The sequence below is a fragment of the Maniola jurtina genome, chromosome 23, assembly GCF_905333055.1.
Source record: "Maniola jurtina chromosome 23, ilManJurt1.1, whole genome shotgun sequence".
NCBI lineage: Eukaryota > Metazoa > Arthropoda > Insecta > Lepidoptera > Nymphalidae > Maniola > Maniola jurtina.
This window is the reverse complement of record NC_060051.1, coordinates 8,777,763-8,805,441: the sequence shown is the minus strand read 5'-3', so window position 1 is coordinate 8,805,441 and position 27,679 is coordinate 8,777,763. Positions and strand designations below refer to the sequence as shown.

Below are 27,679 nucleotides of genomic sequence, written 5' to 3'. Positions count from 1 at the left end.
TTTTACCGATATGTACCTATTCTGTTGGTACGAGAATGGGTTGTTTTTAAATCGCGCTGTTTATTTTTGTTTACTCTAAAGTCTAAACACCGGGAAAAGACTCCGTATTTTTTTTATTGAACTTTTCCTTTTACATAACAATAATATTATAATTTTAACGCTTTTCCTTCATATTTAGGCCACGGATCACCAGTTTGCAGTCCACATTTCATGTTTTTAAGGTAGTAATCCTCTAATTAAGCCATTAAATTTTTATAAATGACTTAAAAAACCGGTCTCGTGCGAGTTAGACTCGTACATAAAGGGTTCTGTAATCTGTACCATCGTACGAGAACTAATACCTTTAATTTATTTTAACTTTCAAGAGGGTCATTTTGAATTTTTTCAGACGAGTCACCTGATGTTAAGTGATTACCGCCGTCAATGAACATTTGCAGCACCAGAGGTACCGCTGATTCGGTACCAACCTTTCAGGAATTTGTTGGTACGCCCTTTGAATAACCCCATTTTTAACCCCCGACCCAAAAAGAGGGGTGTTATAAGTTTGACGTGTATATCTGTGTATCTGTCTGTGGCATCGTAACTAGCTCCTAAACTAATGAACCGATTTTAATTTAGTTTGTTTTTGTTTGAAAGGTGGCTTGAACGAGAGTTTTCTTAGCTATAATCCAAGAAAATCGGTTCAGCCGTTTGAAAATTATCAGCTCTTTTCTAGTTACTGTAACCTTCACTTGTCGGGGGTGTTATAAATTTTTAATTTACACTTGTTGATATAGCGGCAATAACTCTCTCACTACTCACTCACTGACTTTGTGAAAATTTCAACTCTCTACCTATTGCGGTTCATGAAATACAGCCCGCTACAGACGGACGGACGGACATCGGATGCTTAGTAAATAGGGTCCCGTTGGCAACGTTACGGAACCCTGCAAAGATGAACTTGGCACTGTATAATATATTTTTATCTTATTTACATCTTTAAACTAAATAAAAATACTTTGTATGTACATTACGCTGTTGCACAATGTAAATAAGTAAATCAAGATTAACAAGACTTTTTGACTAAAAAATTACAATTTTATGTAAATTTTTGAGTGTTGTGTCATCAGCAGACTCGCGACATATTATTGTATTTATCTCACTTACTAACGACAATATTAATACAAAAAATCGGTCACGTGCGAGTCGGAATCGCACTCGAAGAGTTCCGTTCCATCGTATAAGAAACTAGCATATTCCCGCGAGTACGTTCCCTTAGGGATTGAATTTTCAAAAATCCTTTCTTAACGGATATCTGTGTCATAATAGCTATCTGCATGCCGAATTTTAGCTCAATCCGTCCAGTTATTTCGGCTCAAGCTAGCAAATATGCGAACGTTAAAGGGACATAGGTAAAATTACTACTCTATCCCACACATTTTCTTACTCAGAAAATAAGACATGTCTGGCTCTACCGGGATCTTGCTCTATGACCTGAGACAAAATAGTCGTCGAAATTACGCGACAACTTATCGCTCGTGTGCGCAAAACTAAAATCCCTGCAACATCTGCAGATGATGTCGTCATTGACCCAGAGATTTACTCTGCAAGTTTTACGAGCAGAACCAGTTCTTACTAAGTAAGACCATTTCACTTTTTAAACCCGAATTTCAATTGAGGAAAAAAATGTATAATATAAATATTATTATTTTGAAATAGTTTTGCTCTTGTAGATCATAATCATCGGGTCAAACAAATTAAATTAATATATGTATTAATTAATTATTATTATTGATATGTGTAAGTATTTTTATGCAGAATAGGTAATTTATGATTTATCGTGCAAAATGTAGAAAACGGAACCGAATACGGAACCCTCGGTGCGCGAGTCTGACTCGACCACTCGACCGGTTTTTTTTTGGATAAAGGGTGATAGGATTATTTAATTAATCCCCGACCCAAAAAAAGGGGTGTTATAAGTTTGACGTCTGTATCGGTGTATCTGTCTGTGGCACCGTAGCTCCTAAACTAATGAACCGATTTTAATTTAGCTTATTTTGTTTGAAAGGTGGCTCGATCGAGGGTGTTCTTAGCTATGATCCCCGAAAATCGGCTGAAGTTATATGAAGTTTGAAAGTTATCGGCTCTTTTCTAGTTACTGTAACCTTCACTTGTCGGCGGTGTTATAAATTTTTAATTTGCACTTGTTATATTCTGTAATAGAGTTCAGATAATGCCCAAATCTATAATATAAAAATGAATCGCAAAATGTGTTGGTAAGCGCATAACTCAACAACGCCTGGACCAATTTGGCCAAATCTTTTTTTAAAATGTTCGTTGAAGTTCAAGGATGGTTTTTACGGCGAGAAAAATTAGAATTATTGCTGGAAAAACCCTAAAAATAGCCCTTACAAATCTTTTTGACAGGACGAAGTCTGTCGGGTCAGCTAGTTGTAAATGAAATTGATAATTCGTGAATCCCAGAATTCGGTACCGCAGCATACTGCATACCTATCATTCTACAAGGACGTAGGTTTTGCGCGTGTTTTTTACCGTTTATTCCCTGACGTTAGCTTAATAGCGCTTTACCGTCGTTTTTGTGATCTTTTATTTGAAGACTAGGTATACTTAAATACTCATAGTCAATTTCGGATAGATCAGTTAGAGCGTCTACCTATAGTTCGCGACAGGTCGACATGGCAATCGGGGTGAGTCACACCCGCACAGCCCCCGCGCTAAGTTAGTAAGTACGTAAGTTTTAAGTAAGATAAGTAGTAAGTCTCTTGCTTAGTCAAGGGCTAACTTGCATCTAAATAATCTAAACCCCCCCCCCCCCCCTGTGTATCTTAGTACTACTTATGTATCAATATTACTTTGTATTAAAACTTAGAGTATACCAACTGTGGTTAGTGTTTTACAGAAGGTAAAATAACCGAGTTTGTAAGCCACACAACCCTCAGGTTTTGGCCAAAACAAATTATTAGAACAACAAACAGTAACTTAAAAATTATATCTAAATTTTTTTCCACTGGATAAACCGTCTAAGAGATATACATAAAAAAACGTGTTAAAAATAAACTGGTTGAAGCTAAAGCCTTGATTACCTTAATCAATGTTGAATGATATAAATATATTACTAACTAACTGTTTAATCTCGTGGAGATTATTTACATTTAATCATCGATGTATTTAATTTTATCTCGACTATGTTTATAAAAGTGAAAATGTAAGAAAAAGTGATGTTCCTATTTAGAGACAAGGAATAAGGTAGGATTTTTTGAAATTTCTACGGGAGCGAAGCTACGGGCCGTCGCTAGTGCGAATAAACCTACCACCTGGTTCATGCAAATGCAAATGGGGAAAATAACAGAAAACTTTTAGGTACCACGGAAAATATTACCTATTTTTTGGTTCATTTGCATGCAGAGAAGTACCTGCAACTTGTGGGGTTTTACTTTAGTCATTCAAACGAGGAAAGTAAATTACCTAAGTAGGTATCTACCTACTGTATGATTGTAGAATTGAAAACTGACCTTACTTAACTAATTATGTACACCTTATCTATCTAAATATCTAATCTAAATATATAAAAGCAAAAGCTGACTGACTGATCAACACCCAGCTGTGTGATTCTCTAGTGTAAAATAATATTTACATCGGTTGCACTTGGGATGTTACCTTAGATGTAGCACATTTGCTATTCTACTACAGTGGACCCCCGGTAATCCGACAAACGTTTTGCAGGACATTCTCGGACTATCGAATTTGTCGGATTATAGAGTACTGCCTAAGACCCCCTATAGTCCGGTTTTTTTTTTACAAAAGAGTACCTTGTAATCCGACAAATTACAAATCCAATGATAAGATTCCATAATATATCATACATACTCGGAAGTACAAATCATACTTCACTATGTATGTCAAATTGAGTAAATTCAATAATAATAGACATGTCGGATTACAGGGGGTGCCGGATTAGACAGGGGCCGGATTACCGGGGGTCCACTGTAATTGAGCTCGACTCGCGGCTGCGACACTAGCGCCTCACATGCCAGCTCTTTCCGGACAGCTATTATGTATGACGTGGGCATCCGCTAAGAAAGGATTTTTGAAAATTCAATCCCTAAAGAGGTAAAACAGGGGTTTGAAATTTGTGTAGCCCACGCGGAAGAAGTCGCGAGCATAAGCTAGTCTATACATATAATATCTATTACATATAATAAAATTGTAGAAAAGTGGTGTCTGTACAATGGAAATATTTAAAAAAAAAGTAGCAGGGGTTGTTATTATATCGATGCCGAACCCGAAATTGTAATTAATTTTTTTTGTCTGTTTGTCTGTGTGTTTGTGCACGCTAATATCAGAAACGGCTTATTCGATTTAGATACGGTTTTCACTAATATATTGTAGTAAGCTTCATTTAACTTTTAGTGTTTATTTCATGTCAATCGGTTCATAAATAAAGAAGTTATGTCAATTTAAAGAATCACGCTGCCCGAAAAGTCACTATTCCACGCGAACAAAGTCGCGGGCACAGCTAGTATTAAATAAACTTACTTAATTCACTATTTACTGATTGGATTGGCACTGATTGGACGTAGTTGCATTATTATTTTTAGGTTGTGTTCGGGTCTAACTATTGTACTATACTAGCTGTTATTTACCCACAATTTTCAAAATAAATATTATTATGATTATTAAATACTATACTATGATGCTCATTAATTCGTCTTTATGAATGTTTTGTTTAATCCCGAGGGAACGTCCGTCCCTGGGTTGCATCCGGGTTACGAGCTATCAATGTGCCAAACGCCATAATCAGCTAAGCGGATGATGGGCCGTGAAAAACTACCGGACAGACAGATAGACAGACAGACTTTCGCATTTATAATATACTAGATGATGCCCGTGACTTTGTCCGCCTGGATTTAGGTTTTTTATAAATCCCGTAGGAACTCTTTGATTTTCTGGGATGAAGATTGACTATATCAGTTTCCGGGATGTAACCTAACTCTGTATCTTTCATCAAAATCGGTTAAACTGTTAAGCCATGAAAATTTAGCAGTCAGACCGACACACTTTTGCATTTATAATATTAGTATGGATCTACTCAAGTGATATATTTTAGATTTCCAGATTTGGCATCGTAAAATCTAGGTATCTCTCCAAATATTTAAGACCCAAAAACACTTAAAGCTGACGTAATAAACTTTTCAAAAATGTATCTGAATATAATATAGGCACCCATACATATAAGGAGTAGAAAGTGCAATCTACTTTCGGTCAGGGACCTCTATACCAATGTTGTAAATATATACTAATAAATAAAATTGAAGTGTCTGTAATTTCGAAATAATTACCTCATATTAGGCTCATATGGTTATTTGAACGGTACCATAACTGAATCACATGTTTTTAAAATTTTTGTCTGCCTGTCTGTCTGTCCCGGATTTGGCTCGCAGGTCGTAGTTAGTCTAGGCCCCTGGATTAGATGATGCCCGCCGTCCGTAGTCCGTGCGGACTTCGTCCGCGTGGATTTAGATTTCTTTAAACCCCGTAAGAACTATTTAATTTTCCTGGATGTAAGCTAACTCTGCACCAAATTTCATCAAAATCGGTTAAAATGTTGGGTCGTGAAAAGCTAGTTGACAGACAGACTCACTTTCGCATTTATAATATTATAGTATGGATTATAGTAATAAACATTTTGTATAGTAACCGAGTAGAAACCGATAAAGAGTTTAATGAAAATGCCGTACAACTTCCAAGTTACAACAACAAAGAATAAGATTTTTTTATAAATTGAAAATGTTACAATAAAACTTACAAGCTAGCCTTATCTATTTACTTTATAAATCATGCCCGCGTGGCAGCATTTCCGCGCTGGACAGCCAGACTGATCCTTTGCGCAAAAAATGTCACCAGATGAGCTATTGACAATACTATGACAATGACAGTTGTAACAGTGGTAGATGCATTTGACGATTCAAAGTAGGTAGGTAAGTACTTGTAAAAGTTAATTGAATAAAAAATTATAATTTATACGGACTGTTTATTACTTATCGCTAGAATGAAAATGAGTTTATTTCCTGAAAAATTCCGTAACAGGTGTCAGTAGGTAATAAAATAAGTAGTAAGGATTTTTATCATATCTATGTATTTACTATTACGAAACTATGTATGCAATGCTACGGTAGGAGAAACTAAAGTATTCCATATTATGATAGCGTTGTTTGCACATGATTTAAGTGATTGGTACTTTCCATGCTCGGTCGTAAAAAAAAATACTTGACTGATAAGATGAACCTTATTTTAAGGGTTCCGTACAAAAGGAAAAACGGAACCCTTATAGGATCACTTTGTTGCCTGTCTGCCTGTCTTTCGTGTCTGTCAAGAAAATCTATAGGGTTCCCGTTTACCTAGAATCATCAAAGGCAGTTAGGTAGGTAGGTCTTGTAGCATAAGTAAAGGAAAAAATCTGAAAACCGTGAATTTGCGGTTACATCACAGTAAAAAAATTAAAATGTGTTCATGAACATATAAATTGATGTTTTCAATTTTCAAAGTAAAATAACTATACCAAGAGGGGTATCACATGAAAGGGGTTTACAATGTACATTCTAAAACAGATTTTTATTTATTTTTACGCATAATAATTTTTGATTTATCGTGCAAAATGTCGAAAAAATACCCGAGTACGGAACTCTCGGTGCGCGAGTCTGACTCGCTCAGCCCGATTTTTTTCTTTGCTTCAGTGTGTGTTGTGTGTTCGTGCGTGTGTTATGTGTGTGGACGTGCGTGCGCGTATGTGTATTTTTAGTCCTGATTTGAACTCCATTATTCATGGCACATGTACCTACTTCAAAATAATTCAAAACGTGTTTGCGTTGGACAGACGCCATCGCACACATGTCGATTAAAATCATGAGAGCACCGTTAACTTTTTAATAAGGATTAATATAACTCGAATATGCAAATGACCTGTTACTTTTTTGTTAAATAACTGAACGACAAAAAGGTGTCATGTTAAATGATTGTGACAGAATGTTAATTAGTTTAATTTTTTTAATGTAACTAGTAGGTAATTGCAACGTTGTCCACATATTACTTGAAAAGGTGACTACCTATTGTAGCTAGTGAATATCTAAATATATAAAAAGAAAAGGTGACTGACTGATTGACTGACTGACTGACCTATCAACGCACAGCTCAAACTACAGGATGGGTTGGGCTGGGCATGATGATATTATGATTTATGACATAGACAACCGCTAAGAAAGGATTAAAAATTCAACCCTTAAGGGGGTAAAATAGGGATTGTTTGTGTAGTCCACGCGGATGAAGTTTCGGACATATTAAGCTAGTAATATTATAGTGAATATTTGGATGATTGGGTGTTTGTTACTGTTTCACAAAAAAAAAAACAAAGAATTTTTTTTTTATTCAATTAAACTTTTACAAATACATATTTTAAGTACTTTTGAATCGTCAAGTGTATCTACCATTGGTTCCGAATGCCTTTCCTACCGGGAAGAACCAGCAAGAAACTCGGCAGACACCATAATGATGGGCTGAGGATAGAGCTTAGATAGACGAGCAGACAAAGTCGCGGAAATCATCTAGTGTGACGATAAAATCGAGATATTTGGCTAAACTTAACATGGACCATTAACGAAAATTTGTTCTAAAATGATTCAAAATAACCTCTAGAATCTTGAAATTCCATAAAATTGCATAGTTTATCTTACTAAGCAGATAGCATTAAGTTTAATATTTCTTCAAAACAAATTGTACGTACGGAAACTCTTATTATAATCAAGTAGTATTAATGTTTAATTGTGTACATATTAGATTATGTGCAAAACAAATGGGTCGTTAACCCAATGCGGGCTCAATGCGAACAAGTTTTTGATAAAAGTAACTGAACCGTACGTATATAAATTCAAATTCAAATTATTTTTATTCAATTAGACTTTTACAAGTTCATTTGAATCGTCAAAAGCATCTATCACTGGTTTGGAATGCCTTTCCTACCGAGAAGAACCAGCAAGAAACTCGGCGGTTGCTCTTTTCAAAGATTTGATATATAATATTATGCCATGTATAAAAGCAATTGAAGTCCCGCGCATTGCTGGAGCGAGCTGCAGGTCAAATCCACGCTGTTTTATCATTTACATAATCTTCGATTGAATAATATGCTTTTCTCAGCAGCTTTTTTTGAACCTGTGTAAAGGCAAGTCCAAAATTGATTAAAGAATTTTGTTATAAAAGATTATACCCATTCCCACAAATGACTTTTGGACCTTCCTGAGGCGAAGCGTAGGAGTCGCAAGCCTGTTACGGTATAAATATATTTTATATATTTTGAAGAACATATTCAGTCAAGCACACTTTTATTAACACGCAACTACTACAGCTTATAATACAGGGCAAAATAAAAGGCAAACGTAGACCTGGCCGTAGACAATCATCCTGGCTTAAGGGGCATGAGACGGGTCTGCCCGCGAAATTCAAATTAATTTGGTTTTTCGAAATTTGTAAACTAATACGACAACGTAGGCTTATGGCATTTTAATTGCGCCAACGGCAATATCATCCTCACAGGTTTATATAAAAATCTTTCCTTGAAAGGGTCCAGTTTAAGTAATTAGCTCTAGTATCGTGAGTTACTCACAAATTAGTCGATTTTTTATTAATTTATCTATTACGTACAAGAAACCTTTCAACTCTGCTCTTGATTTTAAAATCAATTTCCTTTTACTTGGTAAGCTAGACTTAACACGATTACTGAACCGCAAAAGTAAGTTCCACAGTTCCGAACGGCAATAATAACACACAAAAAACTTCTTGACATTGACTGGTGCAGTTTTTTGGCGGCAAAAAATGTAGAAACGTTTAGCCGACTGAGTTTAACGAGATTAGCTGGACCTTTTTCCAGTTATTATCGATCGGCCAGGGTTACCTATTTGATAATAACTAATCACAAATTAGATATTTACTAAGTTTTATTATTTGAGGAGCTTGCGAACAAAACGGAGTATTTCGTGGTTTGTAATGTAATATATACCTGGGTGCCTGGCCCGTTGTGCCAGAACCTTTTTTCCACGCACATGCAAACTGTGGAATCAATCAATCAACTCCCATCGGCGGTGTTCCCACTAGATTACAACATGGGGTTATTCAAGGGGCGGACCAACAAATTCCTGAAAGGCCGCCAACGCATCAGCGGTTCCTCTGGTGCTGCAATTATATTGGTCACAGGCGGCGGTAAGCACATCAGGTGATTACCGCCTGGTCGTTTGCTCGCTATTTTTTATTTAAAAAAAAATAACGGGTACATGTCATGATTTATACAATGATTTTGAGACATCGATATTTCGACCCAGTCGTTGCACGATCCATGCAACTGGGTCGAAATATCGATTCAAAATCATCGTATAAATTGTGGTATATGTACGAACCCGTTATATTTACATTATAATAAAACGGTATAATTGCAAGAAATAAAATTTTTAGATAAAAATAATCCAGTTTGTATTTAATATTCAGTGATCAAAATCACGAACTTACTCAATTTCAGACCAGTTTCAGGCCATTTTGTTTATTTAGAAATGATTTTGTAATTAGTTAGTTTTGTAGTATTTTGATCACAATTTCGAAGTCTGTAGTATTTTCGACAAAATATCAACCCATTTTACATTTGTTTGGAGTTATGAGTATGAGTATGCGGCGGTAACAATTAACTAAACGAGCTAAATTATTAACCTCACAATAAACTCTACCAATTAGGTACATAGAGTTCAACAGTTGAGTCGCTCTCATCTCATTTAAACAGACGAATATTATATTATACTAGCTGATGCCCGCAGCTTCGCCCGCGTGGATTGGTCAGATCCCCTGCAGCATCAGGATTGAGGAGTTGGAATCCAAATTTTTTATGAAACAATATCGCAAAGTTCCTCTATCGATTAAAAAAGAAATGACGCAAATCGGTTCAGAAATCTCGGAGATTTTGGTGTACATAGGTAGAAAAACACAACTCCCTTCTTGAAAGTCGGTTAAAAAAGTAGCCTATGTTACACCCTGGTCAATCCTCTACTTGTATGTGAAAATCCCGTTAAAATCGGTTCAGCCGTTCCGAAGATTAGCCTTTTCAAACAGACAGACAGACAAAAATTTTAAAAACGTGTGATTCAGTTATGGTATCGTTCAAATAACCATATGACCTTAATATGTGTTATTTCGAAATTACAGACAGACACTCCAATTTTATTTATTAGTATAGATAAACTTTTTGGTACATATATTTATTTATATTTTTAGGGTTCCGTACCCGAAGAGTGCCAACGGGACTCTATCACACTTCACATCACATCACACTAATATTATAAAGGCGAAAGTGTGTGTGTGTATGTTTGTTACTCCTTTACGCAAAAGCCACTCAACGAATTTGGCTGAAATTCAGAATGGAGATAGATAATACCCTGGATTAGTACATAGGCTACCTTTTATCCCGGAAAATCAAAGAGTTCCCACGGGATTTCTAAAAAACTAAATCCACGCGGACGAAGTCGAGCGCGTCAGCTAGTTACTAATAAGCCTCTGCTCTCTATCCGTCGGTCTATCTATCCGCGGGTTGTAGCTCGGGAGTTTAAATTTTCAGTGTTGCCGGCTGCAACAACAATAAAAAAAAACAAAATGGCCGCCATGTAAATAAATTAAAAAGCCGTCAAGTGCGAGTCGGGCTCGCACACGAAGGGTTCCGTACCATCATACAGGAAATAGTACTTTAAAATATATTTAAATTTTCGTTGCGATCTTTTTAAAAAAATAATTATTTGCTGTTATAGCGGCAATAGAAATACACATTCTGTGTCAACTCTTTACCTATCAAGATGCACGAGATACAGACCGCTGACAGACAGACAGACGGACAGACGGAGAGACAGCGGAGGCTTAGTAATAGAGTCCAAAACAACTAACCTATTAATTCTAGGTCTTGAACCCGAAAAACACCTAACCTATTCATTCTAGGTCTTGACTTGAAGTAACAATACGTGTAAATATAATTTTTAGCGTGAGATATAAAATCGAGGAAGCACGCAGTCACAGCCGTAGGCAAAGGCTAGTTTATATAATGTATTCCGCGCTGGCATTTAACAATAACCCGTATTAAAAATAGCACAAGGTCGAAATATCATTGTAGCAATAATTGCGAATCGTAATTAGCTGTTATGGGTTAGGTAGGACATAAAAAAGGCTTTATCTACAGTTTAGATGCGGGTTCGATGCAGTGTCTTCTTTTCTATTTCTACTATTATCTAATTTCTACTATTAAGTGCTACTAGTTACTACAATTTCTATTTCAGCTAGTTTCATCACTACCCATATTTATAAATAGTAGGTACCTATATTACAAATGCGAAAAAGTGTTTGTTTGTTGATTTATTGGTTTGTTGGTTGATACTTCAAACAAGCAACGGATTGACGTGATTTTTTAACCCCCGACCCAAAAAGAGGGGTGTTATAAGTTTTACGTGTGTATCTGTCTGTGGCATCGTAGCTCCTAAACTAATGAATCGATTTTAATTTTTTTTTTTTTTTTTGTTTGAAAGGTGGCTTGATCGAGAGTGTTCTTAGCTATAATGCAAAAAAAATCGGTTCAGCCGTTTGAAAGTTATCAGCTCTTTTCTAGTTACTGTAACCTTCACTTATCGGGGGTGTTATAAATTTTTAATTTACATTTGTTGAATGAGTATAGTTAATGACCTGGAGAGTGAAATAGGCTACTTTTTATCCCACAAAATCAAAGAGTTGCCATGGGATTTTCCACATGGACGAAGTCGCGGGCATCAGCTAGTAACTTATTATTATAACTAGCTGTGCCCGCAACTTCGTTCGCGTGGAATAGTGACCGCGCTTTATATAGCCACGGACGCTCAGGCGCGAGGCGTGTAGTACGTACTCTGTACGTTAAAAATGTTCGCCGTGATTCTTTAAATTGACATAACTTTTTTGTTTATGAACCGATTGACATGAAATAAACACTAAATGCTAAGTGAAGCTTACTACAATATATTAGTGAAAACCGTATCTAAATCGAATAAGCCGTTTCTGAGATTAGCGTGCACAAACACACAGACAAACAGACAAACAGACAAAAAAAAATTAATTACAATTTCGGATTCGGCATCGATATAATAACAACCCCTGCTACTTTTTTTTTATATATTTCCATTGTACAGACACCACTTTTCTACAATTTTATTATATGTATATAGACTAGATGATGTCTCCAACTTCGTCCGTAAGTATAGAATTAGATTTTTCAAAAATTCCGTGGAGTCTTTGATTAACAAATACATAATAATTAATAATTAGTTTACTAAAGTTCGTCCGTCATTGTAGTGTTGTACATAAAAGTGTTATAATATGGCGATGGTACGATACCCTTCGTGTGTGAGTCCGACTCACACTTGACCGGTTTTAGGGAAAAATCTAGATTTATAGTCCGAACAATTTATTTTAGTTTTCGATGGCCAACATATTCCATAATACAATGATGGAACTGATATGATTCTCCACGGTTGCACTTGAATACGTACCTTGTCGAGTTATTCTTATTATGCTAATTCCTGTGTTTGTTGATAAGACCTGAACCCATTAAAATATTTACACGGTTAACTTAAAGGCTGCTTAAAACTTGGAAAAACAGATTTAAAACTGATTTGATACACCATGCACTTGAAAAATAAAATATCTTTCAGTCAGAATTTCAGAAACTATACGTACTTTGCGCGAAAACATAACTTGCTCGTTGTATGCGTGGAAAACTTTTTTTTTTCTCTCGTCTGGCTTTACAAAGATTAGCCAATGTCAAGTTTGTAGTTATTTGTAACAAGTTAGTTGAACTATACAAGTATGGACCCCGTCTGTGCCGGCGCTCGCCGACACACGCAGGGCACCCCCTTAGAGCGCTTTCCAGTCAGTTTTAACAAAAAAAATACTCCAATAAGGCAGAGCACGTCCGCCAGCTAACACCAACACAGACAAAGTCCGTGGAAAACTTTGACTTTTTGAAATCTATATAAAAACCGGCCAAGTGCGAGTCAGGCCTCGCTCTTTTCAGGTTCTGTACATAATAATTATAATTTCTTTTTATCCTAGCATGTGGGGTATCATTGTTTAGAGCGCATTGAGTGGAGTACGAATATATTGTTTATTTTTTATCTTAAAACATAACGAAATGGGGGTTGGTCAATTTGTCAGTTTTAGACCACTTTTGTGACGGGGGCTATCTCAAAAACTGATCTAGTTAGGAATATTTTATTTCGGTATACATAGGCTGCACTAAAAGTTTCGGGAATGGAATATTTCCACTGTCCCTGTCATATTAAAATCTTTTTAATTGAAAACTCCTTGGTTTTAAAAATCGAATACCATTTATTTATTTAAAAAAAGATTCTCGGTCTTTTCACAATGTCTTGTCAAACTTGTTTAGTCGTTGAGAAAATGGAATTGACTTGAGAAAATTCAAGAGCGATGATTTATTATGACTTTCGAAGTGGTTTAACACAAAAATAGTGTGTTGACCGGATGATTTCTGCATTTGGTGATGAAGCCCCATCCAAAACCACAATTTATCGCTGGTTTGCTGAATGTCAACGTGGACGTGTCAAGCTCAGTGATGATCCCCGTCAAGGTCGTTCAAAAACTGCAGTCACCCAAGAAAACGTTGATGCTGTGCGTAAGCTGATTGAGGAAGATCGACATGTGACATACCGCGAGATTCAGGCAACTTTAGACATTGGCATGAGTCAAATACAAATAATCTTGCATGAACAGTTAGGTGTAAAAAAGTTGTTTTCCCGATGGATACCGCATTTGCTCTGTGAAGAGCAAAAAGCGGCTCGCGTTACTTGGTGCGTCAGAACTCTCGAAAGATTCCACGCAGGATCCTCAAATGCTGTGTACAACATCGTATTAGGTGACGAATCCTGGATATACGCGTACGAACCCGAAACAAAAAACCAGTCACGAGTTTGGGTGTTCGAAAATGAGTTAAAGCCAACAAAAATTGTTCGTTCACGAAGTGTTGCAAAAAAAATGGTGGCCACGTTTGTCTCCAAAACCGGCCATGTTGCGACTATTCCTCTTGAGGGACAAAGAACGGTTAATACAGAATGGTATGCTAGCATTTGTTTGCCACAGGTCGTTTCTGAACTCCGTAAAGAGAACTGCAACCGCCGCATCATCCTCCATCACGACAATGCGAGTTCTCACACCGCGCACAGAACAAAAGAGTTTTTAGAGCAAGAAAACATAGAATTATTAGACCATCTGCCATACAGCCCCGACCTAAGCCCTAATGATTTCTGTACTTTCCCTAAAATAAAGAATACGTTGCGTGGTCAGAGATTTTCATCACCTGAAGAAGCTGTGGACGCCTACAAAACTGCCATTTTGGAGACCCCAACTTCCGAATGGAATGGTTGCTTCAATGATTGGTTCCATGGTATGGAAAATGTGTCAAATTTCGCGGAGAATACTTCGAAAAGCAATAAATACATTTTTAAATAGTAATGTTGTGTCACTTCCTTGATTCCCGAAATTTTCAGTGCCGCCCTCGTACTATGCACCATAATATACTGTATTTAAATAACAAATACTGAAAACGACGATTTCTAAAATGGTTTGTAAGCAAAACAAACGAACATTTTTTGGGTTTTTCTTTCACGGTTTATTGCGTTGTTCTAGCTCGGAAAGGAAATATTTCATACACCCAAAATATTATGATGTTCATAATTGTATACGCGACCCTAAAAGAGCGAAATTCGGCTCGCACTTGACCGGTTTATAATCAAAAGTCGGCCAACATTCCAGATGGTTCCTATAAACAGTGATTGGTACAGTTTTATGTGACGTGTGAGACATGTGTGTTGGTAGTTAGTTAATGAGTCAGTTATTGCATCGCTTGGGGTTCTGGGTCAAAGTCGACCTGTCAAGGCATATCCCTCTCGACTCGACTATCGATAGTCGATGCATGGAATTCGAAATAAGATAATAGAAATGGCGAACTGGTAACAATGTTCTATCAAGTCAAGAGAGAATAGGCAACTTCTAGACAAGCGCGCTCCATTTTAGGTTGCATCATCACTTGCTAGCAGGATTGCAGCCAAGCGCTAGTCTATAAATTAAAAAAAAAAAAAACACGTATTTAGTCGATGTAAGACTGACTAGTTTCGAACTCATCCGGGGTCTTTTTTCAGGTACTCAGTGCGCTGCCCATCACGGTTTTATTTATTTTATTTTATTTATTATTATTTACATTAAAAATATACAAAGAGTTTTTATTACAGTCAGCGCCACAAAAAAGGTTGAGACAAAGGACCGCATTGGTTTGAAACTATAACCCTTATTTCTTGGATCACGTGACCAAGTGAGCCCGGCCTGGTTTCACTACTTATTTGCGCGGCAAGTTGGTCGCAATTCTGTACCATTTCTGTATTTATTGAGGATTCTGTGGTACTGGGTAAGACCCTGCCGAATGATATATTAGCTTTGTTATTTGTATATCGCAAAGAACTGTTTCACTTTTCCTTATGTCGAACGTAAGACCCAATGATAGATATAATTGGACCACAGAAGTATCTGAATCACTAACTATACCTGTATAGTACTTACTAACATGAGCTAGGTAAAAATGAGAAAGTGTGTTTGTTTATTGGTTTGTCTCTCAATCACGCCAACGAAGCAAGGGATCGACGGGGATGGGTATAATTTTCACTTTCTTGGGAACCCCCTGACGTTTATATTTCAGGGTCTTTGTATGTATAGTTAAAGACCTGGAGAGACCTGGACATAAACTACTTTATCTCGCGAAATCAGAGAGTTCCCAGTTCCCATGGTAATTTTGTCGCGGGCTCTCTTTAGTATATAGGTATCATTGGTATCATTAAAGTTGTATGTATGTATAGTAGGTATGTATAAGTAGATACCAATAATGCGTAAAAAATGAGTTCGCATGCGCCATTTTGACATTATGTGTCAAATATCCTGTCAAAAGTACGATTTTAGTCCTTATTTTAAAGGTAACCCGGTACTTCGTCTGTGATGGCGTTTGCTGGCGCGTGTGCTGTGCTTGTTTGGAGTGTTTTTTTTGTTAAGAGTGGCTGGTTTTTGTGTTAGTTGGTGTTTTTTGGTGGTGGAACTGACTGGGAAGCGCTCTAAAGGGGCGCCGCGCGTATGTCGGCGGGCGCCGGCGCAGACGGAGTCCATACTTGTATAAATTCAATAACTTGAAAATATCACAAACTTGACATTGGCTAATCAGAGTAAAGCCAGATTTAAAGGAAAAAAAAAGGTAACCCATCCTTTTGACACTACAGTAATTGAGTCATAGATATAAAATGGCACGTGAAAAGTCATTTTATACGGACTATACTTAAGTAACTCGTGACAAGCATGCAACGCCCCTATAACCTCAAGTTAATAGTAAAATATCGACGTCAAATGACGGCCACTGTCACTTGACTCCATTTATGTTGTCATTTAACTCATTTGTGGAGCAGCCAGCCGTTAAAACTATCAATTGTATAACACATACATACCTACCTACCTAACTACGTAAGCTATGCAGTGCAGCTGTATATTTTAAGCATATTATTATGAGCACACTAACGACTTTTTACACGATTGCCCAAAGAAAATGGTGTAATGTTACAGGGTTCATATATGTATGTAACTAGGCACTAAAGTCAAAAAGCACTGCAATTTTGAAAAATTACTAGATTTAATACCTAAGACACTAAGTTGGCAACATTGGTTTTAAAACAACGAGTCGTAATAACTAAAACCACACGATTGCCTTGTCATATTTTTTTCTCAAAAAATAGCCCGTGTCTAATACCCAAAATAGCCAGTGACTAAAGGAACAGGTAGTTAGGAAATATTGCACATCGAACTTTAGAAAGAGATTCCTCCTTCGTAGAGCGTCGTCTTTGTCACATGTGACGTTTGGTAGTTCTCAACGACAGAGACAACGCTCTACAACACCATTATCTCTTTCTAAAGTTCAATGTGCAATATTTCCTGCCGGATACCTAGATATAACGATGCCCCATACATCCAAATCTGTTCAGGCATTTAGAAGCTATGGTGGAATAAAGAAACTTACATAATATTATGTTAACGCTGAAAACTCATTTTTTGGGCGGTCGTAAGCCTGTTCGCCGAGTGTTCGTTATGGCATTGTAATCATGCTACATGTCGCTAGTGTGACTTTACCTTTATTACGCGTTCCGATTGGTTGATATCAGTCATCGTAGTGCTAATAAATAATATGAGTATGTTCGGAGAATTCGCTGGGTAGGTTTAATCTCGTATGGTCTTGATGGAAGTACAGCCAGACAATATTATAACTTTCAAATTATGATAAAGTTCACAGGAAGGTTACGTAGGTACCTACTATAAATTTTTATGATTTGAAAGAGCAACTGTCGAGTTTCTTACCGGCTCTTCTCAGCAGAATCTACTTTCCGAACGTGGTTCAGTCACAGACATAGCATAGGACACTAGTAGTCTTACATGAAATATGATTGATGGAGAATCTGAGTGACTGAGATATCAAACCAGCTCTTTCCCAGATTCCCAGTAAAGGCTTCCCAGATTTAAAAAAAAATCAGATTCAAGTTAGCCCTTGACTGCAATCTCACCTGTTGGTAAGTGATGATGCAGTCTAAGATGGAAGCGGGCTAACCCGGGAGGGGTGTGGCAGTTTTCATTACATCCTTGCTCCTTTGGTTTCCACACGGCATCGTACCGGAACGCTAAATCGCTTGGCGGCACGGCTTTGCCGGTAGGGCGGTAACTAGCCACGGCCGAAGCCTCCCACCAGACCAGCCATTTCATCTAATTCCATCCAAGCGAAGCCGGGGCAGGTGAAAACGTCGTGGGTGGGAACTCTTTGATTTTCCGCGATAAATAAGCCTATTAGCTCCGTATGAAACGGATGAGTTGTGAAAAGTTAACAGACAGACAGACACACTTTCGCATTATTTGTAGGTATGAATTATTATCGTAAGGGCGTAAATTGAAGCAATTTAGTTGGCGGGAAATTCCCATTGACGCAGAAATACGGCCTGAGGCCTGAGTCTGACCCATTCATGGCCAGTTTTTTCAATCGGTTTCTAGGTATATTACTTAGGTATTGAAGGACCTGATTATACTAGATTAATTTTATATTGCACCGCAGTGTATTTGCAATAAATAAATTATGATTATGGCTATAAGACGTTTACTTGGAAAGTCGGGGGTTCGATTCCGGGCACGCACTCAAAATATCTATGCTTAAATAAAAAATTGCTTTAATGATGAAGGAAGACATCGTGAGGAAACCTGCATGCCTGAGAGCTCGCGTGAAGTCTGCCAATCCGCACTGGGCCAGCGTTGGGGACTATGGCCTTTATTTTATTTTTAACCCCCGATCCAAAAAGAGGGGTGTTATAAGTTTGACGTGTGTATCTGTGTATCTATCTGTGGAATCGTAGCTCCTAAACGAATGAACCGATTTTAATTTAGCTTTTTTTTGTTTCAAAGGTGGCTTGGCTTGGCTTGACTTGATCGAGTGTTTTTAGCTATAATCGAAGAAAATCGGTTCAGCCGTTTGAAAGTTATCAGCTCTTTTCTAGTTTTCTTCTTAGAGGTTTTTGTGTGGGGGGTTTTTAAATTTTGAGTTATGCTGCTATGTGGCCCTTGTCTGCTAAAAGATTGCAGACTGCTGGACCTCCTAAACGTTGTCTAAAAATAATGACGTCTGCTACTACGTTTCACTGTAGGTATGTGTTTACGCTGTGGTCATACATAAAATTATACTTAATTGATAACTGAATGATTCATTACATAGTAGTTTTGTTTAGATTTGCTTGCTTTTGTTATTGATAAGGGAACAGGATGTTTGGCTTGTGTTCAGGTCTAAAATGAACCTGCTAGTCTTTGACCTGGTTAAATTAAAGCTGGGTATTACAAATAAAAAAATCGGTTGAGTGCGAGCCGAACTCGCACACGAAGGGTTCCGTACAAGAAATGACACTTTTTTATTTTCAAGGCGGTGATTTTGTAATTTCTATTATTTGTTGTTATAGCAGCAATAGAAATAGACATTCTGTGAAAATTTTAATTCTCTACCTATTTCGGTTCAAAAGATACAGCCCACTGAAATACTGACGGACGGACAGCGGAGGCAGTAATAGCTTTGAGTACGGAACCCTTAAAGCGTGACGCCAGAGATAACTACCTTTAGGGTTGCCACTTGCCACTACTTGATTTACGGGTTACCAGCATCAAAAATACGGGTTTCAGATTTTTTTACAGGAGTGTTTTTCATATATATCTATACATATAATAAAATTGTAGAAAAGTGAAAGTAGCAGGGGTTGTTATTATATCGATGCCGAACCCGAAATTGTAATTAATTTTTTTTTGTCTGTTTGTCTGTTTATCTGTGTGTTTGTGCACGCTAATATCAGAAACGGCTTATTCGATTTAGATACGGTTTTCACTAATATATTGTAGTAAGCTTCACTTAACATTTAGTGTTTATTTCATGTCAATCGGTTCATAAATAAAAAAGTTATGTCAATTTAAAGAATCACGGCGAACATTTACTATTTTTAATAAGTAAGTGTTTCACTTTAGTGAGTACTTTTTGTTTGGAGAAACAGCTTGTAAAAAACTCAACATTTTGTGAAAAAATGTATATTTTTATACATTTGCTTTGCATTCACAGAAGTATCAACATTGAGTCGGTTTTGGTTACCTAAGTGTCGGTCCGCGCATTGCCGCATAAGGAAAATATTATCTCTACCGGTTGTAACGTCAGGGTTTGGTTTCGGCAGCCAGCTCCGGCTGAATTAAAAAAAAAATACGGGAGCTTTACTTAGCCCGTATTTTATTTTCGCAATTACGGGTTTCTTTATTATCATACGCTGAAACACGGGGTAACCCGTAAAATACGGGGCATCTCTACCTCCTTCAATCTGCCGTTTTAAAAGTAGACGTATTACGTTTGAGCATCCATACGAAAAGACAAAACTCCAATGCAATGTGTGACGTAAGTTTGATTCCTGAAAACTGATAAGTTAAATAGAGATGTACTAGATATAGAGAGGAAACGCTGAGATTTGTGTAGTGGTTCGTTATGGAGCCTCTATGGCACGATTTAGTTGAATTAATAAAAAAAGTAAAGTAGTACATAGACCCTAATATTTTTTTGGAAAAAACAGTAACAAGTCTCATAGAACATGTGATAATAATTGCGAGTTCTCTTTTATTTACGGTCGAATTTAACAAAATTTATTCACAATTTTTACTAGAATCAAGATAGTTTACTAGTTGTAGTTTTTTCCAATAACAAAAACATAACAATGATGAAAAATTAATTTTAGGAGTTTAGGGCCATCTAAATAAACAATGGCAGAGCATGCCAAATACCGTGTGTCGAATCAGGCTGCACTGTCTGGTCAGACAACAATCCAATGCGTTAAAACTTAAACACTAGCACTCAGTCCGGTCCAATTGACACAATTGTCCGTTATTTACTCACAAAAACACGTGTTCTGGTCCGCGAGGTCAACACGGCCACTCGCGACGCGGTCAAAGTGACACTGACAGCCTTCATGCAAATTGCAAACAACCGGCGGCGCCTGCGCATGTTGAGTTGGATAATTCGATGGAAATTGTCAGGCAAGGTGTGATCATTCTGATGCAAGCGTTTGAAGTTTTCCTTCCTTCGTCCTTTGGATGGGTTGTTTTATTTAGGTGTGATAATTTTGTAATCATTACCTAACGCTTTTTTCTCGTACATATAAACTCACTGACTGACATACTTAGGTAAAGGTCAGTATAGTAGGTGTACAACTGAAAAATCGGGTCTACAAGCTTGAGAATTGGAATGTATTTCACTAAGAGAGTAGGTATTTTTTTAATGAATATTGGTTTATCTTAGCAAAATCACAGAATAAAATAGTACTAGTTCCTGCTTTTTTGCTTATTTAGGTGTAACTGAACAGGACAATGGATTTGACCTTTGACAATCATCTTTATTTATAGGGATCGTGTCTAGAAACTTGAGATTTTGCATGTAGGTAGGCGTCCTCTATATCTAATGTAGATTGTAGACCTCCGTGCCTTCACTAAGAAAATATTTTCAGAAACCCGAGCGAAGACGGACCGGGTTAGTTCGTCGCACCTACACCTACTTAGATTATAACAAAACAGGCCAAATGCGAGTCAGACTTGCGCACTGAGGGTTCCGTACTCGGGTATTTTTCCAACATTTTGCACGATAAATCAAAAACATACATAAAAATAAATAAAAATCTGTTTAGAATTTACAGGTAAAGCCCTTTTATATGATACCCCACTTGGTATACCTAATAGTTATCTTACTTTGAAAATTGAAACACGTTTTAATTTTTTTTTAAATGATGTAACCACAAATTCGCGATTTTCAGATTTATTCCTGTATTTGTGCTATAAGACCTACCTACCTGCCAAATTTCATGATTCTAGGTCAACGGGAAGTACCCTATAGATTTCTTGACAGACACGACGGACAGACAGACAACGAAGTGATCCTATAAGAGTTCCGTTGTTCCTTTTGAGGTACGGAACCCTAACTGCAAAAACGCGAAAAGAATTCACGATTCAAAAGAACCAGTGCCAAAATTCGCACACAGCATTTCTCAACGTGTTACAAAACTCCACATAAAGTACTGAAGCAGACTGCATCGTAAATATCGACGCGATGCGAGTGCCAGACGGACAGATGGATACAAAACATGTGGAAAATCTATTTAGGAATTTGAGCTTTATCAGCCATACTAGCCGACTCCCTTTTCAAAGTAAAATAACTATACCAAGTGGGGTATCATAATATGAAAGGGTACATTCTAAAACAGATTTTTATTTATTTTTGATATATAAGTTTTAGATTTATCGTGCCATGTTGGAAAAATACCCGAGTACGGAACCCTCAGTGCGCGAGTCTGACTCGCACTTGGCCGGTTTTGTTTTTCTTTATTTAGGTATTTAGGGGATTTTATACCTATGTGAATATCCTGAAACCAAAAACCTACATATTCAAGATTTTGTACCCTATTTCAAGGACCCGACCTTGACAATACAGATTTTTCAAACTTACTTCAGGATTCCCGACCCAATTATTGTGAAAAAGCTTATTTTTAACTACAATAAAAAAAAATTGTTTCATTTAATTCACAAAGCAGATATATTTATTTCTAAAAAGAAAGTATCATAGCGGCTTTAGTAATGCTATCAAATTAGATAAGTGGGATTCACCGATTCCAGATACGGATGTCAATGAACTCACAAAGGATGCGAGCCGTGTTACGTGAATGGCAAAATCCTCCCACACGACGCATCATTGCGATATTTACAACTGCATTGAACTAGAACAAGTCGATTTAGGAATAAACTCCTAAAAAGGAAGCAAGTTATATGAAAATGTAATCTATAAAAAAATCGGGGTTATTTAGGACTCAGTAACTTCATTTAAAAGTAAGTAGGTACTATTGAAAATTAAAATTGTTGAAAATAAGTTGTTCCACAGTAAAATCTTCTATATATTTTGATTTATTATATACTAGATGATGCCTGCGACTCCGTCCCCCTGGATTTAGGTTTATTTTAAAATCCCGTGGGAACTCTTTGCTTTTTCGGGATAAAAAGTTGCTGAAGTTAATTTCCGAGACGTAAAGTACCTCTGTACCAAATTTCATATAAATCGGTTTAACGGATAGATTCTTATGAGACCCGTAGGAACTTTTTGATTTTCCGGGATAAAAAGTAGCCTATGTCCGTCCCCGGGATATAAGCTAACTCTGTACCAAATTTCATTAAAATCGGTTCAGCGGTTCAGCCGTGAAAACGTAGCAGACAGACAGACAGACAGACAGACACACTTTCGCATTTATAATATTATAGTATGGATTTAGATTTCTAAAAGGAAAAGCTAACTGACTGACTGGCTGACTGATCTATCAACGCACAGCTCAAACTGCTGCACGGATCGGACTGAAATTAGGCATGCAGATAGCTTGTATGACAAAAACATGGCCAGCGTAGTGGAGGCCTTAAAAACCATCAAAAACCATAAAAATTCTCAAGCTCACATGCTCAAAGTATTACCCGCTCAAGTGTCCTGCATAATAAAAATGTTGATGCAATTTTTGCATGCGCAAGCGCGCAATAAAATGTAATTTTAAATTTACGAGCCAACGCTGTAAGGAAAGGTCAGTAACTTTGTGTACATGGGGAGCTTTTTAATTGGTTATTACATATTTGAAAAAGAATTAAGTATGCTCTGCCATTTTAGGGTGTCTTTAAAGCAAGAGGAACAGACATTGCCAGGCTTGATACAAAATACAGCCTTTACATCTAAGTAGGTATATAAAAGAAAAAGATGACTAACTTACTGACTGATAGATCTATCAAAGCACAGCTCAAACGGTTGGACGGATCGGGCTAAAAGGCGTGCAGATAGCTATTATGACTTAGAAGGAATAATTCTGATAAGTCAACCCCTAAGGGGATTAAATCAAGGTTTGAAAGTGTAGTACACGCGGACGAAGTCACGGGAATAAGCTACTTATATAAATAAAACACTATACTTATATAAATTTAGAACACCCCCGACAAGTGAAGGTTACAGTAACTAGAAAAGAGCTGATAACTTTCAAACGGCTAAACCGATTTTCTTGGATTATAGCTAAAAACACTCTCGAAGTGGCTTACCTTTCAAACAAAAAAAACTAAACTAAAATCGGTTCATTCATTTAGGAGCTACGATGCCACAGACAGATACACAGATACACACGTCAAACTTATAACACCCCCCTTTTTGGGTCGGGGTTAAAAAGACGAAAACTAGAGTTACCTAGGATTGTGTTATGTGAATCAAATTTTGGCAAAATGATAATTTTTTTACATTTACCAGTGAGGACTTTCCAACCATTCTTGACAATCACATTTATCACTAAAACACAAAGTACCCAGGGTCTTATTGAGTTCTTATTAACACACATATCCGACACATTTTATGCACTAAACTAAGGCACTAAACTTCATTAAACACATAGTTACCTATAGTGTTAAGCTAAGGTTGAAAACTTGTTTGAAAAAAAAACATTTCACTTATATACCACGACATGACCTTCCTTTGATGCCTTTGATTGAAAACTGGGAGTTTGATTAGGTATTGTCAGGGTTGACACTTTCAGACGAGTAATTTGTGCAATTTTCATCTAAGTAGATTTAGAAAATACAGTAAACGCGAAAATTTTCGCGCGAATTCGCGTCCGCCATGTTTGTTGCGTGAATTTTTGGCGCATTCTAACTTCTAATCACTTCGCACATCGCTCTGAACGAGCGTATGCTAAAATAGACAGTGTAATTGGTATTAGTCTGCCAGACGGCCAGACTCTTTAGGTGGTAATAATAGTCTAACTCTAAGCTGTTGTATACAAGCAGTCGTTATTTTGCGGAAGTCCATGATATACAAGGAATTAAAATTAATTTTGCTGTAATAAGCTAAAACAGACAAGTCTGTATGGTGCAACATGCAGTACCACCCGCCTTCCCTCTGCTAAACATGCAGGAAAAGCCAGCCATCAAGCAAGCACGCACCACCTGGCTTGCAGGTTTTTCCTGAATGGACAAAATCCGAATACTATAGTGATTTTTTTAAGAATCCTGTAGAATCTCTGATTTTCCGGGACAAAGAAGTAGCCTATGACTAATTCAAATTCAAATTCAAAATATTTTTATTCAATTAGACTTTTACAAGTTCTTTTGAATCGTCAAAAGCATCTACCACTGGTTCGGAATGCCTTTCCTACCGAGAAGAACCAGCTAGAAACTCGGCGGTTGCTCTTTTCAAACAGTCCTCAGGAAGCAAGCAATCATCATTTTTTTTTAAATATTTACTTATCAAAATTGGTTAAAAGGATAGGCCATGAAATTAGTAGATAGATATACATTACATGGTTATTATATTATATGGTTTAGTTTATTTAGCTATTGTTTAGTTTATTTAGACTATTTAGGTTTATTATATACTTACACCATCTCGCACTGTCTATTTGTTCGTTTTCTCCCTAGCGTTAATCAGTGGATATAATCGGGGATATAATTTTTATCTACTGCCCATGCTAGCCGGGCAGGAGTGGGTACGACAATAGTGTAACGGGTGGGGTTTGAACCACCGACCTTTCAGAATTCAGTCCGCTCCTCAACCGTTGAGCTATCGAGACTCTAAGTAAGAAAGGTTGTCTGGAAGAGATCGCTATTCAGTAATAAGACCGCATTTTTGTACCTACATTATAAGTTTTCTTGTGTAACCTGTCATTTGTGTTTTGTGGTGCAATAAATATACAAACATACATAATATATTTGCATTTACAATATTTATATTACCTATTATCATAGTACGACATATAACCATGAAGTATGATCACTTATTCATTGCAATCTTGCCTTGGCTGCAAGATCTCACGATACGATCTGCCTGACTACTGGTTATAAATCTGCCTGGAACGGAAGCTGGGTACTTGGGTTTATTTCTGTTCAACATTTTCCGCATGTGTTGATTAATCATTATTAGGTGGAAAATAATTTTTTAATAATAATATAATATAATATGTAAGTATATTTTTTATTCATATCAAGATAAGAGCTTTTTTGTAAAATAAACTTACATCTAAATTAAAACAAAAATAAATAAAAATCATTAAATTAAATTAAAAACTAAATTAAATCTAAAACCTCATCGAGACCCCCGCAGCGAGACATTGTACCCAAGATGCTGGCAGCATTACCCCTTTGGATGGCCAAACTAATTCTTTGCCCAAGGTAGCTGCAAGCTCTCGGGTCCCCATATACACATGTAGGTAATTAATACCAAAGAATCACACTAATATTATAAAAGCGAAAGTTTGTGTGTATATGTGTATGTATGTTTGTTACTTCTTCACCCAAAAACTACTGCACGGATTTGGCTGAAATTTGAAATGGGGATAGATAATATCCTGGATTAGCACATAAGTAACTTTTTATACCGGAAAATTAAAGAGTTCCCGCGGAAATTCGAAAAACCTAAATCCAAGCGAACGAAGTCGTGGGCATCAGCTAGTTTTCAGATATATAAGTATACCAGGTTAATGTTTTTGCCTTTTTACACATTGTTTAAATCTAAAAATTCTTTTTAAAACTTTATCGGTCTCAAGTCAAAAATGAAATAAGTACATGAAATAATAAAATCGAACCTTACTTATTATAATTTCCAAATGTTTCCGAGATATTCTTCCAAAATCAATAGGTAAGGTACGTAAAACCCGCATTTGCAGTTTATGTTTTCTTCGAATAATAAATATGCAAATTTTAATTAGGTACTATCAGTAGGAATGACTCACTCATGCAGTATTTTGTTTATTAGCTTTCGCCTTCGCTTCGTACGCACTAGCTCATGTAAATACTGACATAGCAGGAACGATTCCTGGTAATATCAGAAGTTGATTGAGATAAAAATAATATCCGTACAAGAGGACGAACCAACTTCGATAGTATGTAAGTTCATATTGTAACGTGCGAGGAGCGGGTAAAGAGAGAAGGAGCGAGCAGCGAGTAGTACCGAGGCGAGGGGTGACGAGCCGAGGCGAGGAGAGGTGCGGAGAGGTGCGGAGAGGGGAGGAGAGGAGAGGAGAGGAGTGATGGCGATGCATAAAAGCGGTTGTCGGGCCGCGTGCGCGGATTATTACGTGTAGTTTTGAGTGATTTATTTACTACATATAATCTTGTGAATATCGGAATTAAATTCGTGTTGGTTTATACAAGTTCATTTCTTTTATTTCTGAGTGTCGTAACAATATTTTTAATTAAATAAACTATAACTTTATACGTCTCTATACTCAAAGAACAAAAAGAAAAAAAAGCGTTGAAAGCCTAGTGGTAAAGACGGGTCTCCTGGTCGAGGGTCCGGGTCAATTTTTAGGGCTCCGTACCTCAAAAGGAAAAACGGAACCCTTATAGGATCACTTTTTGTCTGTCTGTCTATCCGTCCCCCCGTCCCCCCGTTTGTCTGTCAAGAAACCTATAGGGTATTTCCCGTTGACCTAGATCTAGAATCATGAAATTTGGCGGGTAGGTAGGTCTTATAGCACAAGTACAGGAATAAATCTGAAAACCGTGAATTTGTGGTCACATCATAAAAAAAATATTAAAATATTATGTTTCAATTTTTTAAGTAAGATAACTATACCAAGTGGGGTACCATAATATGAAAGGGCTTTACCTGTATATTCTAAAACAGATATTTGTTTATTTTTATGTGTAATAGTTTTTGATTTATTGTGCAAAATGTCAAAAAAGAATACCCGAGTACGGAACCCTCAGTGCGCGAGTTTGATTCGCACTTGGCCGGTTTTTTTTTTTGATGTAATATCCGTTAGGTCAATTTAGTTGAAGACCCATAGAAGTGTAGAGTGTAGACGCATTTGTTTACTGGAAAAACATAAGGAGCAGATTTTATCTGTGTTTTGTCTATCTGTCTGTCTGTTAGTAACACAACAGTTTTATAGTCTCAAACCGATAGACAGACAACCTTGCCTATATACAAAGCTTTCAG

The 27,679-nt window shown here is 36.9% G+C and overlaps 1 protein-coding gene across 2 annotated transcripts in view; it reads right to left on the bottom strand.

Annotated features, from left to right (window-relative positions):
- Positions 1 to 27,679, bottom strand: part of LOC123877168 (transcription factor EB-like) — a 109,519-nt gene that overhangs the window by 61,484 nt on the left and 20,356 nt on the right. The window contains exon 1 of one of the 2 annotated variants that reach the window (XM_045923671.1): positions 20,470 to 20,767. The exons of the other annotated variant lie outside the window; for it this stretch is intronic. The gene's annotated coding sequence lies outside the window, so the exon portion shown is untranslated. Of the gene's footprint in view, positions 1 to 20,469; positions 20,768 to 27,679 lie in introns of those variants that run through there. 2 annotated transcript variants of the gene reach the window in all.